Below are 8,894 nucleotides of genomic sequence, written 5' to 3' on the forward strand. Positions count from 1 at the left end.
TGTGGATTTCTGTAGATGTGACCTTTTTTTATCCTTACACAAAAAGCAAAATAATTTCAAAAACTATGGGATTCACAGCCTTTCATTCATCACTATTACAGGGATATTAATAACGCACAGGTTATGTGTCTGAGTTCAGTTTAATAATCCCGTTGCTTTCTTTGTTGAATTCTCACAATGCTAAGATGTTATTTTGGTCTCAAATTTTGTTTTGCAATTTATTCAGCTGCTTCCAACATTGTCTTCAATTAAAAGAATTGTTTCTCAGTGAATCCAATATTGTTTAAGATTCTCTACATGTTGATCTACCTTCAAAAGTAATCTGTTTCTGCATTGCCCCTTTATTGGTTTCAATTCCATCTATAGAGATTTTAGATCTTTTTATTTCTCTTAATGAAATCATTTCCCATGTTGAAGCCCTCTCAGGACATATGCATTCATTTCTGGAACCTGTATTTTGTCATTTCACTCCCCCCTATTTAGAGTTCTTTTTGTTTTCTTTACCATCATATGTATTACTAACTTGGGGTTGTCTCTTTCATGCTTAATGTTTAATGTCAATACAAGGCAATTGTTCTTAGGAGCATTGAATTTTTTTCTTTCTTTTGCTTTGACTTCTTGTAGCACTTTTCCCCCAATTTTTGAGGTCATAGAAAGAGCTAGATGCCCCAAAATTCTTCTCTCTGACAACCTTCCTTTTTCTAGTTTAAGATTTCATAATTTATAATTCATAATATTGTAGTTTCCAGGTCTCCCTAATCAACCTGCATATTTATGTATGAATATACAAATACATATACACACATATATGTATATGTGTGTGTGTGTATGTTCCATATATTAGATTATTAGATGTGTGCATATTCATGTGTATCTATCAATGTGGTGACATCTGCATATTGTATGTGGGCATTTTGTGTGTATACATGGATATACATGCAAAATATAGAATATGTCAAATTGTGCAAATATGTGACATACACAAAATACAGATTACATTCAAATATATAACATATGTGCATGTACATATATATACACATATGTATGTACATAATAACACATATACACATTCTCTCTCTCTCTCTCTCTCTTTCTCTCTCCCTGTGTGTGTGTGTGTGTGTGTGTGTGTGTGTGTGTGTGTCTCTCTCTCTCTCTCTCTCTTTGTCTCTCTCTTGTATTAGGAGGGCAGAGTTTATAATCTCAAAGAGGATCATAAACATGTCTGAAAGGTTTGGAACCGCCGGATATAAGAAACTCTCAAAGTAGAAGGCAGAAGAATCAAAACATGTATTTAGGCTCCATGAACCAGCAACCCCATTTTGATATATTGATCAAAAGCTTCCAGGCCCAATAAGTACTCCTTGAAAGAGTAACCAGGAGGCTACAGAGAAGCATGATTGCGTAAAGCAAAATCATGCTTCCCCCTCTATGGTAAAAAGATTACCCACTGGCCTGAAGTCTTTGTTCAGCTTCCTCCCGTAGGTCAGCTCTGCTACTGATAGCTCCTGCTTCAGCTGTGGCTGTGGCTGTGGCTGTGGCTGTGGCTGTGGCTGTGGCTGTGGCTGTGGCTGTGGCTGTGGCTGTGGCTGTGGCTGTGGCTGCGGCTGTAGCAGCCTCTGGCTCCAACGGAAGCTGCTTTTAACCATCCAGCTCCTGCGGGGGTGTAAGGTACGCCGGGGAAAGCACAGGTTCTTTCAATCTGCTTAAGCAAGGTGGAGGGGTTGACCAGGAAAGCACAGGTTCTTTCCATCAGCTTAAGCAAGGGAAGCAAGGTGAAGGGGCCGAGAAGCTTACTCCAGTCCAACATACAAACAGCATTCAGTTCAGGGGAAAAAGCCAAACTAGTCAAGGCCACTTGTTGACTAAGTGCTAAGGAGCCCATTTTTGGTTGCCAACACATCTCTCTCTCTCCCCCCTCTATCAGTTCTCATTTATTTGTGTCTGTTCCCAGGGTGACACAGTCACTGTGTATCAGAGCAAGAGGCCAAAGCCATCTCTTCCTAATTCTGAGGCTTACTCAATATCTACCATGCCATGCTGAAATTGGTCAACGTCATTTTAAAATCTCTTGTCTGAAATTGAATCTAAAGTAATCAATCAGTCATTCAACTTTAATATCTGGGTTCCTTAATGGCATAGAACCCAGATAAGGGAGAATCTTTCTTACAATTTCCTAAAGTGCTTATATCTTATGACATATAGCGTCCCTCATATAGTCTGGATATATCAGCCTGTAGGAGTAAGTAGACCATGAGATGGGGGTAGGAGCAATTGTTACTTCAGGTTGAGAGAAACAGAAGTTTGGGGTAATCTTTATTTTAATTTGGAATTATTTCTCCATTAGATATGCTTTGCACTACCACAGCTGGATATATTATTTGGATTTATTAAAACTCCCTAAGGGAATGAAAACAAATTACTTGGTCAGAATGCATTTATTACTTAGAGTGTATCTAACTAAGGGTGTTTGCTCAACTATTTAGATCAGATTATTTAGTCAATTCTATCAAATAATCAGTCATGGGGAGTAAAAAGAGGGATAGTGATAGAGATATAGTCACAGACCGACAGAGGCAGACAGAGACAGAGACAGAAAGAGGCAAGGATGAGTGAGAGGAACTAGAGAGATAGGAAATGGGGAAAGCACATATTAAGCACCTATTATGGGCCAGCCACTCTGCCAAGTGCTTTAAAGCAACCCTGGGAAATAGGTACTATTATAAAATCAATTTCACAGATGAAGAAACTGAAGCAGATGGAAGTTAAGTGATTTGCTGACTCACACAGCACTTAAGTGTCTGAGGTTAGATTTGAACTCAAATCTTACTGACTCTAGAACCATAGCTAATTCCACTACACCACCTAGCTACCTCTAATAATAGAATGGGATAAATTTTTTGGCATTTCTATTTTACAATCAACAAAACATTGTTGAGCACCAAACATAAGTCCCTCTATAAAACACTCAAAGGCATAAATAGTTGTTATTGTGTTGCTTGCTGTCGTTGTGTGTGTGTGTTCCAAGCACTTAATGTACCACTTTACATATAGTAGATGCTTAATAAGTGCTTTTTGATTGGTTGCTTGATTCCAGAATTTTTAAAATACCATTCCTGATATTTTGAATGGGATCATAGTCTCATGTCCATTGTCCACAACTTCCAAACTATGTGCTGTGAACATTCAAGTCATCTAAGTCATTTAACTTCTTCCTCTGTTTCCTTTTCCGTAAAAGGAGGAGTCTGAACTGAATGGTTTATAAAACTCCTGTGTCTTGAAATTAATGATCATATAAAGAGACAATGTAGAATTCCAGATAGAATGTGAAGGGATGATTTAGGCAAAGGATTCTAGGAAAATTAGAAGAGGAAGGCAACACCTTAAGCTGAGGGAATGAAAGAAAAGATCCTGGAGGTGGTGATGTCTTAAATGAGTCTTGAAAGTAGATAAAGATTTTGAAACAGAGATTTAGTTCAAAAGAATGAATGTCTGTGTTCCAATCATGGACAACAACCCAGTTGAATGTAAAGTTCAGGGAATACAGGTGGGTGGGTAGAGACAATAGTTTGGCTGGAATGCATTGTTCACAAAATGTGAAAATGTCTGAAAAGTTAGGAGATAACTAGCGTAGAGAGTCTTAAAAGACAGCCAAAGGTTTTTGTATTTTCTTTATAGTTAGTAGGGAGCCATTGAAGTCTTTGGAGCAGCTGAGTGTAAGGATCAGAAACAATTCAAGTATTGTGGAAACACAATCAGGATATCATAAGATCTAGTGACTTCTAACCTAAGGGATCGAAGGGCTTGGAACATGATATTCTAGAGGTCAAAGGAGGAAGGATCAAAACCGAGAATCACCTACCCAGTAAAACTGAGTATAATACTTCAGGGAAAAGAATGGAATTTCAATGAAACAGAGGACTTCCAAGCATTCTTGTTGAAAGGACCAGAGCTGAATAGAAAACGTTATTTTCAAATATAAGAATCAAGAGAAACATGAAAAGAGAAAGAGAAGTCATAAGGGACTTATTGAAGTTGAACTGTTTACACTTCTACATGTAAAGATGATATTTGTAACTCACGATACCTTTCTCAGTATTAGGTAGTTAGAGGGAATATATATATATATATATATATATATATATATATATATATATATATATATATATATATATATATATATATATATATATATATATATAAATATAATATATTATATGTATGTATATATATATATATAATATTATATATATATATACATATATATATACATATATATATATATACACACACACATACACACATACATACCTATTATCACCATTCTGTTTCTTAGCCAGTACCAAGTAGTTTTGTTCACTGCTGCTTAATATCTGTACAGTTTAATATCTGGTATGTCTAGGCCACCTTCTCTAGTATTTCTTTTCATTAATTCCCTAGATATTCTGGACCTCTTTTCCTTCAAGATGAATTTTGTTATTATTTTATCCAGCTCTGTATAATAATGTTTTGGTAGTTTGATTGGTATGGCACTGAATAAGTAAATTAATTTAGGTAAAATTGTCATTTTTATTATGTTAGCTCAGCCTAACCATGAGCAACTGATGCTTTGTCCATTTATTTAGATCTGACTTTATTTGTGTGAAAAGTGTTTCATAATTATGTTCATATAGGCCCTGGGTTTGTCTACAAATATTTTATAGTGTCTACAGTAACTTTGAATGGAATTTCTCTTTCTATCTCTTGGTGTTGGGCTTTGTTAGTAATGTATAGGAATGCCAAAGATTTATATGGTTTTATTTTATATCCTGCAACTTTGCTAAAGTTTATTATTTTCTTCAGCATTTTGTGGGGGGTCTCCTTTGCAAGCTGTTGACTCATTTTTCATGACTTTCTTACATAGCTCTCATCACTCTTCTCAATTTTTCCTCTACTTCTCTTATTTGATTTTCAAAATCCTCTTTGAGCTCTTCCATGCCCAGAGACCAATTTATATTTTTCTTTGAGGCTTTGGATGTAGGAGCTTTGATTTTTTGTCTTACTCTGGTTATATGCTTTGATCTGCCTCATTACCGAGTACATAAGAAAATACCTTTTCACCAAGAAAGTAACCTTTTATAGTCTTATTTTCCCTTTTTTTCCCTCATTTTTCCAGTCAATTACTTGACTTTTGAGCTCTTTGTGAAATGGAGGGTGTTCTGCCCCGAGTTTCAGGGGTTTTGTGCAGATGTTTTCAGAGATATTTCTAGGGACCTGTACATTTTCAGTTCTTCCAAAATGGTATGATCAAAGGAGGGGTGGTTTACTCCTCTCCCAGCCTGTGCTCTGGTCTGTGGGCAACCACAAGCACCCTTTTCTACCTTGGAACTGTGAGGAGGATTCCCTCTCCACAGCCTCCACCACCACCACCATGCCTGCACTCCTCCTAGCCCCAGGACTGCCACCCTGTAACCTGGATCAGCTGCTAGATTCCCCCACAGTCTATAGGCTGTGTCTATAGCTAGAGAGGCATTCACCCTGCAGCTGTCACTGCTGCCACCCTGGGGCTGGGCCAGACCATGCTTTTCTCTCACCCATGCTAAGAGTCCTTTCTCACTGACCTTTGAAGATGTCTTTGTGCTTGTGGGTTGAGAAGTCTGTAATTACCTCAGCTGGCAGTGACTCAGTGCCCTGAGGCCTGCACTTAAAAGACTTATTTTAGAAAAATAAATTGAGGAGGCCATAAATGAGCTTCCTAAGAGAAAAGCACTAGGACTAAATAGATTTGCTAGTGAATTCTATACAACAATTAAAGATCAATTAATTTCAATATTAAATACATTATTTGGAGTAATAGGTAAAGAAGGGCTCCTACTAAATTTCTTCTGTTAAACCAATATAATACTGATTTTTTTTTAAATTTATTAAATCAGGTAAGAAATGTTCATTGTAGAAAAGTTAACATTGAGGGTTTTAACAAAAACAAACTAGACTTTTTTTACACAATATGTATTTTAGCAGCAAACTATTTTTGAGGTTTCCATTTTTGGCTGTTTTTAAGATAGCGTAAACAGTATACATTAGCATGGAATGGCAGAGTTCACTTTTTATCCTAATGCTGTGATTTAGGCCTTCCAGTGCAAGGTAATTTATGATACATGTGCTAGCACTCACTCCCAAAAGTGAAAACAAAACAAAACAAAAAACAGAAAAAGTAATCCTCTGGCACTATAAAGTCCTGAGACAGACTTTCTGGCTTAAGAATTTCTTCTCCTTTCTTTAGTCTCACCTCCTTCTTGATGATATCAACCATGAGTGCTACACATGCATGTAAATTCACCTACCCCCCATCTCCCAGAAAAAAAAAAATATCAGCAGCCAACTGGACAACCTGGCATTTGATTTCTGAGTGGGTTTTTGGAAATTTTGGTGACTATATAATATTTAACTAATCCAATAAAAACCCTTTGACCTCCATATTGCTTTTCCATTTTTTTCCTTTATCTAGCAGATAACGGTGCATGTATATCACCTGCAAAAGTGCCAAAAATATATAGCATACACCTTAGCCTTTATGAACAAAAGAAAATTTTTATATACATAGAAGAGGACATACCTCATTTAAATACCTGTCTATCAGCACTTAATATCACCAACTCAAAAAACATTCCATTGAACTCACTGCTGTCATAACTAATCACTACTATTAAAATTTTGGGACCAAGGTTGCTCAAGTAACTTTCTTCAGTGTTAATGGTCATTGACAGTCAAAGATTAGGGTATCCCACTTTTAACTGCCTTCCACAGAAATAAAACTTAATTTTCCTTTGATAATAGCATATAATTTCTTCCCAATGACAAAAAGGAAGTCACACTGCTATGCAATACTCCACATTTTTAACATAAGGAAACAGAATGGCAACATTCACCTTCCTTTCTTTAAGTGTTAATATTACTAAAGAAATCTCACTACTATTCAAAATACTAAAATCTATAAATATAATTTTAAGATTAATTTTTCAGCTACAAATCACACAAAAAGATGACTTTCCATTTAATTCTCAAAATTTCCACTTTGATAGTAGTAATAACTGGCTCAGATTTATAAGGGTTTAATCCATTTTTTAAAAAATTGTTACTATTATTTACTGCACAGTGAATAGTGGGAAAACTGCATCAAATCAAAAACTGAGAAATGAGTAATTCAAGAAAGTTGAACATAGAAAAGAATAAGGTACAACATTTACATCAGCAGATGCCATTTTTCACCATCACCACAGGGAAATTCCTTTCTATGCTTTTTAAGTAATACTATAACTTCTATTTTTCAAGGATGAAAAGACAATGTTTTTAAAAGTCTATCCTTTTTTTACAATAAGCAAAATAGTAGACTGAATTTCTTTTTATGAATATACACATCAGGTTACTTAAATGTGAATTCATGTAGCTTTTCCCTCAAAGATGGCACCGCAGATAGAAAATGCAGATGACTACAACCTTTAGAAGTTTACTTGTTAAGATTCTTCAACAGCAGTCTGATACTGTGTTTCTTCATCTAATTGAAGATTCACAGATTCTCCATAATCAAACTGATGTCTCTGATTTAGATGGCTAACAAAATTTCTACTAGTCTGGCTAGGATCTCCCCCTGGAAGAGACACACAAATAGGACACGTCACAGGGACTATCTGGAAGAGGTGACTATTATTACAATGATCCAGTAAACGCTGTCTTGTAAAGTTTGCTTCTTGACACAAGGGACACTTAAATGTGGGATGCCCAGTAGAGCTTGCATCTGCTTGATAGGTCTCTGTATTATCAGACGTAGATGTCTCCCTGCTATTACTATTCCCTACTGAATCTTGAGAGATCTGAAAGTTTGGAATGATGGAGGGCACACCATACTCATCCTGATACTTCTTACAAGATTTGTGATGATGTCTCATGCGATAAAGTTTGATCTGCTTTACACAGCATCTGCAGCTACCAGAAAATTTCCTCATGACATTTTCAACGTCTAAGGCCCGTTCAGGACGTGCTCGCTCTCTTGCAGTTACATTTCCACGACAGAGGGGACAGCGTATTCCACTTTCTCTCATGGCAGTCATGAAACATTTTCTACAAAAAACGTGCCCACAGGCAGCGGTCCGCACTGGGGTCTTGAACACCTCCAGACAGACCGGGCAGCAGAAGTCGTCTTCGGTGTAGGTGTAGGACGGCGGTGGAGAGCATCTCGGCCATGATGCGGGACTGGCGGGAGGCGGCGATGGCGAAGGTGGTGGCCCCGGGCTTGGCTCCCTGCGCGGACCGAGGGGAGAAGGAAGGGGAGAGGGAAACGGTGGCGGCGTCAGGAAGCGGCTCGTGCCAGGAAGGCCAAATATAACACTGATACCTGAACCAAGAAGAGTAGAAATAGAAAAAGAAAATTATAGACTGATTTCATTAATGAATAGGGATGTAAAAATTCTAAATAAAATACTAGCTAAAAGATTACAATATATTACTAAGATTATACAGTATGATCAAGTGGGATTTATAACAGGAATGCAGGACTAATTTAGCATAAAGAAAACTATTAACATAATTGATTATATCAATCATAAAAAAATTTAAAATTAATAGTTGCAGAAAAAGCTTTGATAAAGTTTAACACTCATTTTTATTAAAGACATTTGAAGATATTGGCATAAATGGATTTTCCATAAATTGACAAAAGAAAACATTTATCTAAAACCATCAGCAATGTTATTTGTAATGAAGCTAAACTATAAACCTTCCCGGGAAGATCAGGTGTGAAACAAGGATGCCCACCGCCACCAATATTATTCAATATTGTATTGGGAATCCTAGAAATACTAATAAGAGAAGAAAAAGAGATAGAAGGAATCAGAATAGGCTATAACTAAACTATATATATA

General features: G+C 36.5%; 1 pseudogene; it reads right to left on the reverse strand.

The window, feature by feature from the left end:
• Positions 1-7,475: 7,475 nt before the first annotated feature.
• On the reverse strand, positions 7,476-8,217 carry LOC118830102 (annotated as a pseudogene).
• Between the last annotated feature and the right edge of the window lie 677 nt (positions 8,218-8,894).

This window comes from Trichosurus vulpecula, chromosome 8, assembly GCF_011100635.1.
Source record: "Trichosurus vulpecula isolate mTriVul1 chromosome 8, mTriVul1.pri, whole genome shotgun sequence".
NCBI lineage: Eukaryota > Metazoa > Chordata > Mammalia > Diprotodontia > Phalangeridae > Trichosurus > Trichosurus vulpecula.